Source organism: Macadamia integrifolia, chromosome 1 (assembly GCF_013358625.1).
Source record: "Macadamia integrifolia cultivar HAES 741 chromosome 1, SCU_Mint_v3, whole genome shotgun sequence".
Classification (NCBI taxonomy): Eukaryota; Viridiplantae; Streptophyta; class Magnoliopsida; order Proteales; family Proteaceae; genus Macadamia; species Macadamia integrifolia.
In genome coordinates this window covers 3,947,053-3,959,369 of record NC_056557.1, presented here as the reverse complement: position 1 = coordinate 3,959,369, position 12,317 = coordinate 3,947,053, and the positions used below count along the sequence as shown (strand labels likewise).

The window sequence follows — 12,317 nt, the reverse complement described above, 5'->3', positions numbered from 1 at the left end:
CCCTCCCAAATCCACCCATCCCTCTCCCTGCCACCCCAGAACCGCCCCTACCCGAACCACCCTCTCCCATATCCCCTCCTTTCTCACCTCACCTAACCCTAACCGGCCCTAACCCTGACTCCTCTACCACCCCACCCCGTCGTACCAGAACCCTACACGATCTCTATGCTGATCCCCTGACCCTTTCTACCAACACCTCACCTGACCCTACTGAACCTACATGCTTCTCCCAGGCCCACAAGGTTCCTCATTGGCGTTCTGCTATGTCTGATGAATTTAATGCTTTATTACGTAATAGTACTTGGTCTCTTGTGCCTTACAGGGAAACTATGAATCTGGTTGGCTGCAAGTGGGTGTACCGCATCAAACGGAAGGCAGATGGCTCCCTTGAGCACTATAAGGCCCGTTTAGTTGCTAAAGGATTTCATCAACAACCTGGTCTTAACTATCATGAGACATTTAGCCTTGTCATCAAACCTACTACCATACGAACGGTCCTCTCCTTGGCCATATCTAACGGATGGGCTATTCGTCAGCTTGATGTTCAGAATGCATTCTTGCATGGTATTCTATCTGAGGAAGTCTACATGGCTCAACCCCAGGGTTTTGAAGATGCCCTGCACCCTAATCATGTCTGTCGCCTCCACAAGTCCCTCTATGGGCTCAAACAGGCTCCTAGGGCTTGGTTTCACATGTTAACTGAGTTCCTCACTCGCTTCGGTATTCGGTCATCCCAAACCGGCACATCACTGTTTATCTACATGCAGGGCTCTGTTGTCACATATGTCCTTATCTACGTCGATGATATCTTGGTTACAGGGAACCAACCAACTCATGTTCAGACTCTCCTTCATCAGCTTGCTTCAGAATTCTCTATCAAGGATCTTGGTCGTCTCAGCTTTTTCCTTGGTATTGAAGCTCTATATCGATCTGATGGTGTCCTCCTCTCTCAACACCGGTACATCACTGATCTCCTCCAGCGGGCTGGCATGACTGACTGTAAGCCCGTCACTACTCTCATGGCCACCACCTTTGCAGCATCTTCCACAGGGGGTGTCCTTCTTTCGGACCCCACCAGATATCGCTCCATTGTCGATGCTCTCCAATACATCACCCTCACAGGGCCTGATGTGGCTTATTCAGTGAACTGTGCTTATCAGTTTATGTATGCCCCCACCGAAGACCATTGGACACTAGTCAAACGGATTCTACGCTATCTCCAAGGAACCAAGGATCATGGGTTGTTCATCTCCAAATCTAGGTCCCTCCAATTACAAGCATTCTCTGATGCTGACTGGGCTGGTGACAGTATGGATCGTAAATCCACAAGAGGCTATGCCATCTATATGGGTTCTAATTTGATCTCCTGGGCCTCTAAGAAGCAGAAGACAGTTGCACGCTCCTCCACCGAGTCTGAGTACAAAGCAGTGGCTGATGCCTGCGGCGAACTCACTTGGCTTCGCTCTTTCTTTGAGGAATTAGGGATCCCTGTTCCCATTGCACCCATTCTTTGGCGTGACAACATTGGTGCCATTTACCTTTCGGTCAATCCGGTCTTTCATGCTCGTACCAAGCATGTTGAAATTGACTTCCACTTCGTTCGTGATAAAGTCGCCTCCAAGGAACTTCAAGTGCAGTTCATTTCAACCCATGACCAGATAGCCGATATCCTTACCAAAGCTCTCAGCTCTACAAGATTCTCCTTTCTACAGGACAAGCTACGGATTCGACCATTCAAATCCCCACCTTGAGGGGGTGTATCAGGACAATTAACGTCCCACTCGAACTCAACCTCTAGAGTCATACTCATACTCAACAACCTCTCCTACATTGTAGGCATTTTCAGCGAGCACAAACTCTAGAGACTACTTGCAGTCCAATACTACCTCATGAGACAACAGAGTTGGAATAGGATCCCACATGTGATCATAGAGTTTGTCTATAACTCAATAACTGTAATCTCTATATAAGAGCACCAATGTACACTCATTAAAGTTAATGCCAATAGACTATTTCAACAGGTAGAAACAAAATTATTCATTAAATCGAAGTAGGCTCGTAGTTGTCGATTTATCAAATTCTGTCAATTACAGAGTGAAATTTGGTCAAACTATTCTGCTCATAGAGGAGAGTGCCTTCCTAGCTAAAGAGTTGACTATAGAGTTTATTTTATTTTATTTACTCGAATGTGGAAGATTGATGTTGAACTATCAATCCCAAGGGGCCAAAAACCCTTCAAATTAATTCATTTTAGAGAATTGGGGTGTTCAACACATTAGGTACAGTATTTTGCTTTCAGTCAGAGGTTATTAGTGTTCTGTCCTTACTTGGGATGTCCCTAGAGTTTATTTGTCAAGGGTTCCTTTTTCCTCCTATTACTCCTGTGTAGTTTTGTGGTTGTGTTTTGGCACCTCTGTCAAAGGTGTAGCCCTAGTTCTATATTTTTTTTCCAGTCCTTTTCAATAAATTTGATATTATCTATAAGAAAATAAAAATAAAAACCCTTGAGGGAGAGTATTGACTTGATCTTCCATGTGTAATGATTAGCATTCTTTTATCTTCATAGTTTGTACTCATTCCTTATTTGTTCCAACGAAAAAGAAAAAGATTTTTTTCCCTTCTCTTCTTCATATAGCTTTACATTGTTAATAAAATATTTATCAAACTCCTGCAATAAATTTAAATTCTTCACCAGACATGCATGTGTGTAGACGCTGCATTTTGACAACTTGAGGGACCTTTCTGACGATGATGATCAAGGGTCCACTGCACCCACGTGGCAATCATATGGCAAAATTATCATTTTACACCTAATATAATCTTGACATCCGAACCTTTCCAAATAGATCCTAAATTCCTATGATAGCCTTACATTGCCATTCAAAGCCTTCACATAAAATTGCACTCAAATTGGACGTCTTAGTTGTCTATCAATACAAAAATGACCATTTTATTCTGGCACAACTTGGTATCCGAACCTTTCCAGATTGAGTCTAAACTTCTAGGATAGCCTTACTTAATCATATTGAGCCCATGTCATATACCAGTATGTAAGATTACTTTTCATATTTTTTTTTTGGTAAAAAAAATTTAGTACATTAAATGCTTGTGTTATTTTATATTCGCATATTTGTTTAAGGGTTTATTTGTTTGTATCATAACCGCTTACAATCAAGGTTTAATAAAAATAAAATGAAAAAGGAATCGATGATGGAATTGCCATATTCATATTGACTAGGAATCAGTCCCTAAATCCTTAAAATTGGCCATTTGATCCAAAAATATATCGATTCAAGGGAAAATTTCATTTTTTTTACTATTTTGGTGTTTAATTTTGCCATAAGCTAGAAGTTGCTGCATTTTATATTGTGTTAAATATAGTGTCGGTGTTTTGATTATTTTTCAAAGTTAGACGGGTTTGGCCTTAGAATTAGGGTTGTCAAATTAGGGTAAGATTTTTTTAGAAAATATTAATTAAATTGGGATTTCTCCTTAGAACTTAATGCAGTCTAATACCTAACTTAGGGTTAGGAATTAGGATGAAATTAATTGTTCATTTTAACTTACTTAATTAGATTCATAATTTAATAAAGATAAGATAAATCTCCCAAATTGGATAAATTAGTTGCATAGTGTGTACAAACAACAGTATACAATTAATAAGAGTCCAGTATAGGAAGACTTGTTTCGGCTAGTGTTCAGGAGGGTGCCTAACACTTTGGGCCTGTTTGATAACTTTTCCAGAAACGTGTTTCTCTATTTTTCTATTCTCAGAAACGAAGAAACAACATTAAAATAGTTTGATAAAAGTGCACTTGTTTCTTGAAACATAATAACAATTTATGTTTCAAGAAACATGAAGGACGAAACAAGTTTCACCTGTTCCGCCTGTTTCTCGAAACAACTATTGAGCAAAAATTATGCTATTCCCTGATAAAACAGACCCCGTTCCCTCTCTTCCCTGTTTAACCTTCACGATAGTACTTGAAGGAGCTCTGCTAGATTCGCCTACGAAGAAGGAACCCTATGGCAAAATAGGGCTGCCTCACCCTCGTGAATAGTATGGATCCTTCCCTTCTTAATCCTCATGAACCCATACGGCATATTCGCCATTGTTGCAAATATTCATCCAGATTCGTTGATGAGTCACCTCCAGAGATAAAGGGTGGTTTTCACCTCAGATCTGAAGAGTGTACAAATTCTGGTCTCTCTTTGAAGGTTCAACTGCTCCTCTCACAATAGCCTCTCACATCTGCTCGGTAAGAACTGAGGTCCCCCCAAGTTTTCTTTAAACCCTAGAACAATTCGTCCTCATCAGCTAACGACGAGTTGACTCCAACGTTTCTCAAGCTTCAATTCCATAGGAACTACACATTCTGCCATTCGGTTGAAAGGAGGGAATCAAACGTTGCCTTCCAGGTAACAATTGGGATTTTTCTCATGATAGTAGGATTTCGGACTGATATTCATGAAATTTTTCCCTAATTTCGACATCCACCATGCTAGGGTATTGTTCTGTAGATGCATTTCGTAGAAAGGGGTTCTATTTTTTCGGTTCTTTTTATGCTGAAACTTCCATATCCATTTCAAAGATATCATTTGTATTTCATGTTGTTTGTATAGTAGATTAAGAAATATGTTCATTTGTTGTTGATGTTGTTCATGTGAATAATAGGATTGTCTTTGTACCTACAATATGGCTCATTTGACTACAAGTACCTACAATTCCTTTATTGTAAGATCATCTTCCAACTTTAGATGTAATAAAGTTGAAGTGGAGAAATTGGATGATAGTAGCAGGGATCTGACTTTTTTTTAGAGAAGTAATGAGAAGGGAAGAAAGTCCAAGGAGGGACAAAGGGGAGCTTTGGTGCCCTTTTGTTCTTCTTCTTCTTCAACCTCTGTGGGTTTGGAAGGGGAGGGCAAGGATAGGAAATTATTGGTCAATAAGGAGCAGTTTGGCTATTTGGTTAGTGAGTTTGGGTGGAAGGTTAGGAGGTTGGTTGAGGAAGAAGATGAGATGAAATGAGAAGAGTAGCCCAAGTACAGGCTACTACATTCCAATGTTCCAGTTAGAGGACAACAATGCTTTGTTCTTTGAATTCTTCAAGGTCACACTTATCCTTTTGCCTTCTCACTTTCCCCTTACAATGGGAAGCTAATATTTTTTTTCTTTGTTATTATTTCTATTTTTTTGAGTTTGAAATTTTGCTCTATAGTCTGTACTGCTAGCAGATCTTCTGCTTCTTTATTTCCTCCTTCCCATCTTGGTTTGTGCTTTGGGTTATTTATTTATTTATTTTTGGGTGAGTATGATTTGGTTTACTATTAGGAACTGAACCTCTAAATTACTGAAAGACTGAAGGAAATACTTCAAAAATATTTTCATAGATAACTACAACTCTTTAGTGTGTTTAACTTTATTTTGTAAATTTTTTTACTGAGTACTATTTGTATCTTATTTGGGTCGATTTCTCTCCATAATACAGCCTAATATAGCTAGGTATATTTCTCACATGGAATTTTCCCAGCCTTGAATATACTAGCTGCAGAAAAAGTATCTAAAAAAGTGAATGTTTGCAGAATATGTTTACATTTAATAATAGATTTATGCTGTAATTTCATATGCAAGCCATATTTTTGAATTCCTGAATGGAGTTGATTGTGATTAGTAGTTCACTGTGAAGGGTAGATACATTTCTGGTGATGAAATGTATTTTCATATGGACAATGAAATGGTTGTTTATATTTTTATCTACCTTTTATAGATCTCGACACATGGAATGCTTCTTCCAGGTGATAGCTTGAGGGAAATAACAAAAGGTCTTCTGAGGACCCTACTTCTCTTCTTAGCTATCTAAGTTCAAAGGTAAGATTCCCATCTTTTTCTTCACCTTTATATGTATATTGCTCATTATGAATGTAACTTAAGAAGTTTCATGCATTTGGGAGAACCTACTTGCATATGGAATGTTTGACAAGAGTGGTTCCCCATGCTTTTTTGGACTTTCAATCCTCATGAATTTTAATCATGTAACTTCTTCATATTGGTCATTGTTTGTCCTTAAATTTCAGAATTTCCCGATCGTGGTCATAGCAGAAGTTTACAATTTCTTCCCTCTCTGTCCCATTCGCATCGCATCCCATCCATTGTAGCTGAAATTTGTGCCCTTCATCAGCAACAATAAGTGCAAATTAAACCATCTACTGAGTGTCATATTTAAGAAATATGTTTTTTACTTGCAAATTATGAATTTTCCATTGATTCTTGGATTCCTCATCTTTTTCATGTCCCCTTTATTAGATAAGCAGCATTTATGATGTAGCAGAAGAATGGGCCTTTTTTTTCTCTCTTTTGCTCAATATTTTTATTCCTTTTTCTTTATTTTTTTTTTCATGTTTTTTTTGTTTTTAAATATGTTAGCTAAATCAATTGTGCATGTTCAGAGATATGAGATCTCCAAGAACCCCTACCCCCAAAAGCACTACTATAATCTGGAATGAAACTGAGCTAAGATCATTCATCAATCACATGTTTGAGAATGTAAGGAAATGTTTGAAGACAAACTCCACATTCACAAAGGTTGAAGGGAGAACATTACGAAAGGGCTTGAAGCCAAATTCAAATGGCCCTTTGCAAATGAGCAACTTCGTAACAAGATGAACAAGTTACGGAAGGAATACAACAGCTTCAAGTCTTTGTTAGAAACAACCGGTTTTGGATGGGATGTGAATGATAGAACTGCTACAGCTGAAGATTCAGTGTGGGAATCTGCTATTCACGTATGACATAATCTTTGGTTAATAGTTGGATTATTATTGAATTTTTGAACAAAATGCGATGATTAATTGAAAAAAAAAATTGAATTTCAGAGAAACAAAGATTGGGCGAAGTATAGAAGAAATGGTCTTCCATGGTGGCCAGAGTTGTTAGAGATCTTCTCCGACTCAAGTGCCCGTGGGGATAGAGGTCTTTCACAGGCAACTGTTGTAACTCCTAGGTCCACTAACCCTAAAATTGATGATGATGATTTTCAGGATACTAATAATGATGATAGTGATGGCACACCCAAGGAATCAGCTCCTCTGAAGCAGCGACTTGACAGGACTCCTACGGATCGTAGGAGGAAGAGCCAGACACGGATAGTCACAAACTCGGCTGAGGACTTTAGAACCTTTGTCCAATAGAGGATGGAAAAGGGATCCACCTCTACCACCTCAGCCGTTGTCCGACCTCCTGACCCTATTATTGATGGACCATATAACATAATGAGCTGTCAAAAGCTGCTGGACAGTTTAGAGAATATCCTGTTAGATTTGTATGTGTTGGCGCAGCGTAAGATGCACAATGATCCTGGTTGGCGCATTTCTTTTGTGGAAGTGAGACTTGATAGGAGGTTGTGGATGCTACATGGTCTGAAGGAGTGAAAGTAACAGTTTTTTAAATGAATGGTTTTAAGGGAGACTGAATGAGTTGTTCTTTTCTTTGGCTTTTATATGCCTCGTACTAACTGACACACTTATTATGTTATTATGTTTTGCCTACTATAAAGGATGTTGACGTTTGACTTATGTTGCTTTGTTATAATTTGATTGCATGTGCTTAAGACTTACAGTAGTGTAGATATGTTAGATATAGTATCAGATTTACAGGTAATGCATATGAATTTGGATTATCATGAGTGTAGGATTGTAGGATGATTTTCTTGCCTACATTTCATATTGGAATGTAGGCACTCAACATATATACATGACTGTTTAGGAATGTCAAATATTATGCTTTTTAGCTTGGTGTGTGTTTCTTGAATATTGATTTGTCATACAGGATCGTATTTATTTCACTTTATTGACAGGAAAGTAAATAGTTGTCAATTATTACGATTTCTAGATAGATTGTTGCTTGTTAATAGGTTTGAAAAAATTTAAGATACGGATATTACATATGGACAATTAAGCTAATGCTTATGGATCCTTGTAGGCAGGTTTACAGAAGTGTTATTTTTTTTTTTTTTTTTTAAATCAATGCTATTGGATGGTACATTTATGGATTATGCCTCTACAAATTGAATGTGTCTATTAATTATAGGGATGTCAAATCAACCTGATACCGACATCACTGGGTCATCGTCTGACGATGATGACATGGTTATAGTACATCAATTCCAAAACATGCTCAATATGTATAGGATGAGAGAACCTCTGAATGATAGTAGTTACACAGGACCTGTTAAGGTAGATGAGGTTTTTGTAGGTCATGCAGATGTGTGCTACCAAGAGTTTAGACTTGAGAGACATGTATTTCTCAACTTGTGAGACCGATTAGTACATAAAGGCTGGTTAGAAGATAGTCGTTTCATTCGAGTACATGAGCAGCTAGCGATGTTCCTCATGATAGTAGGTCAAGGTTGAGTAATAGACAAACATAATGGCAATTTAATCGGTCAGGACAGACGATAGTGCTATCTTCTATACCGTGTTACATGCTAAATTTTTCGCTTGAGACAATCAGGCCACCAAATTTTGATGTGGTACCTCCAGAGATAGCCAACAATCCAAAGTATTATCCATATTTCAAGGTAACTGGGACTTCTGGGGATAACAAGATTATTTAATGTTTCCAATGAAATATCGAATCCACTTTACACAATTATATGGACTATCCTATGTTGAATGAAAATTAGGATTGCATTGGTGCTATTGATGGCACCCATATAAGTGACATCTTACTTAAGTCGGAGGAGACATGTTATCGTAATCGGAAGGGTATGATCACACATAATGTTATGTGTGCATGTTCATTCGACATGCGATTCACATTTGTGTATGCAGGTTGAGAGGGTAGTGCACACGATGCAAGGGTCTATAAGGTAGCAAGAACCAATGATAACTTAGGGTTTCCTCATCCGCCACTAGGTATAAATATATTATGAACTTATGTGTTGTCCTTCTGTATATATGACAGGGAATATGGATCTAATCCCATAAATATTTCCATAATAATTGAAGACAAATATTATGTTGTTGACTCAGGCTACGCTAGTCAACTGGGGTATTTGGTGTCATTCCAGGGACAAAGGTATCACTCACAAGATTATGAAGCATGGGCCAAGAACAGCTAAGGAATTGTTCAATCACAAACACTCGTCATTGTGAAATGTTATTGAGAGAACATTCGGTGTCTTGAAAAATAGATTCCACATATTAAAAAATATGAAGGCATATGATATTGAAGATCAGTTAAGAGTCGTGGTCGCATGTTGTGGGATCCACAATTACATCAAGGAACAAGCAATTCAAGATCAGTTATTCAATGAGTTTGGAAGCGAACAACCTATTGATGACCTATGAATCCTGATCCTCATACGTACCGTGCTTCAGCATCTGATGTCTCCTAGAGACGATCTGCGAGACAAATGTCCATAGTGCGCCTTAATATAGCCAACCAATTGGCAATTTCAAAGAGAATGGCTACAATTCCGTTAGATGGATCTTGACTGTTTTCCAATCACATTCATTATGTATTAAATGTTTGACATAAAATTTAGGGCACCTGTTTTCTTCGAATGTGTGTATGTGGTGTTAGTAAAAAAAATTTGTTCGCTTCACACATTTTACATTGGTATGATTTGTAATCTTTGTACTCTACAAATGTCTTCCACTGACACCGCAATGGCAAGGTGTGAATACTGTAATCATTTGTGCGATAAGTTCACAACAAAAAGTGGGCCTAATGGAGGTAGATCGTACTTCAAATGTCTGAGGCATAATGAATATTTTATGTGGGTAGATGAATTTCGCTTATGTGATTGTGGCGAGGGACAGTGTAAGGTACGCATCACGAAGATACCAGTGAACTTTAATCGTCGTTTCTGGCATTGTCCTAAATCCAATGGGGTATAATTATTGTTTTTTATTTTTTGAAAGTACTATTTGACCTATATTATCTGAATACATTTCGTAATTAAGTTGAACGTAATTGCAGCCCAATGATTAAGATTGTAATTTTTTCTAATGGATTTATGGAGACAGCAGTTCGACAAGTGCACAGTCATCAGATTGTGGAACAAGCAAGTCAATGGTTGGAGGTCAGCCTTCTCCATCAGTACCTTCCTCTGATTTTGTGAAGGGGTACTTGGAAAGAGCAATCAAAGGTGAAGAGAAGTCTAGAATACTGAAAAACAAGATGGATGTGTCTGAGGAAAAGCAAAGGATATATACAGATATCTTGGATGCCATTAATAACATGGACATAGACAAAGGTGGTAGTTAGAGGGTAATGACCAACACCAACTCGAACCACCATATCCAAGCTCCATGATCCAAGGTGTGTTTTGACTGAACCCGACTCAAGAGGAGTGAAATTCACAACCAGCAACATCTATTTGTGGAGGACCACTACTAGAAATCTTTCCATTCCTACACTGTTTCTCCTTGAAAGATTGCATGAACTAATTTGACCACAGAAATATAGGGAAAGGACCCAACATGCCTCTTAAATTAATATAAATTGTTGGATATAGGGGGTGCAGCAAGGCTGCTATGTGTTTTTGAAAACCCAGGCCTAGCTTTAGGTCACCACGGCTTACCCAGGCCCAGCCCAATTTGGCCAAGGTCCGAGGTCAGGTTGGGGTATCTTACCCCTGGCTTGGTCCTAATTTTTTTAATTATTTAATTAATTAATTAATTTTTGTGTTATTTATCTCTTTTATAAACTTTTAGTATATCAAAAAATTGGATTACATTAAATGTAAATTGATTAGGATCTCAAACCGAGCTTGATTTTGTTGGATCGGACTCTTAGGGGCGTGGCCGCATGGGTGACTTCGTAAACTAGAGGATTGCCATTTTCTAAGTAAGGGCATAGGTGACTTAGTCAGAGGTTGGTGTAATGGTATGATTACTTTAATGTGGTCTAGTGATTGTGGGTTCGAGTTAAGACTTTGCAGCAACTGGGGTTGTTGTTGCATTGGATTTTTCCTACGAAAAATCCATGACTACAGAATTTAGTTGCAGAATTTTTTGCTCCAAAATATGTAATTGTGGAGTAAGGTTACTCTATTGTGATTTAGTGGTCATACATGTATGGAGTTTAGAAATATGCTTTTTTGTGAAACACAGGATAAAGTTACGTACATTGTGGCACTCCCCAATCCCACAATAGCAAGATCCTCATGCATGTTGTTTCGCGCTTTTTGTAACGAAGAAGGAAATTTATATCAATATACTAGGAACCTTATAGGGGTTAAAATAACATTTCACCGCAATAATCAATTATTGTTCCTTGTCATCAGAACTAATCCATTATAAATTCGGTTAATAGAGAACAATTAATCCATTTTACATAAAATAAATACCTCTCATCATCATTCATCACACACTAGGCTTCCAACATATTTCAAGCCAGTTTACAGAAGAAAAAGAAGACATTGCTTTATTTGGTTAAGCCTATATTAGACGGATTAGTGAACGTTGCCAAAAATAGTCATATTTCCTTTATTTATTTTTTTATTTTTAATTCGAACGTTCATCCAAGATTATATGTATATTTTGAAAGCACAAGATTCCATATTGACAATATGTGAGGAACATCTCACGATATAGTAATTAGGTCATGAGAAATGATTTTTTAATAGAGGACTCACATGGTTAGAGAGTCAAGAGTATGCTAGTGAAAGGTCCACACAATCAAGAAAAAGACATGAAAAAAAAAAAAATTGAATGCCAAAATATTATGTGAAATTTTGAGTGCCACCATGTTGACAATGTCTGAGAAACATCTCAAGTTACAGTAATTGGGGCATGAAAAATGATTTTGTCAATAGAGAAACCCAAATGGTTAGAGAGACGAGTTCAACAAAAAAGAAAAAAGGTTAGAGAGACAAGAATAAGCTAAAAAAAGGCCCACATGATTGAGATGAGAGAGGCATGAAAAATCCTGAAATCTTTTTATAACTATTCTGTATTACATTAATTTAAACACATTTCACCTTGGATGGAGCTTTCTATGGTTATGGTTTTTGTGCACCAACAATGGATTGCGTATTGGCCAGTTTCAATATTGATATTGTTATCGATGTGTATTGGTCCATATTGGTGGTATAAAATGTTTTTATCCTTAAAAATACATATCTTGTATTGTATTTTGATCATTTTACATTTTATTAGTACCGTATCACCAATCTGATATTCATGTTGGCCGATATTAATATGAATCAGTCATTCATCCAAAAAATAAATAAATAAAATATAGACCAATCAATACAGTTGATACCAAATAGATAGTCCATACAACCAACCCGATACCAATTCCTAAATTG

At 37.5% G+C, this 12,317-nt stretch overlaps 1 long non-coding RNA gene across 1 annotated transcript; it reads left to right on the top strand.

Annotated features, from left to right (window-relative positions):
- Positions 1 to 4,221: 4,221 nt before the first annotated feature.
- Positions 4,222 to 6,734, top strand: LOC122074732. Its single transcript, XR_006139040.1, has 3 exons — positions 4,222 to 4,419; positions 5,797 to 5,869; positions 6,450 to 6,734. It is a non-coding gene; the product is annotated as an uncharacterized LOC122074732 (long non-coding RNA).
- The last annotated feature ends 5,583 nt before the right edge of the window (positions 6,735 to 12,317 follow it).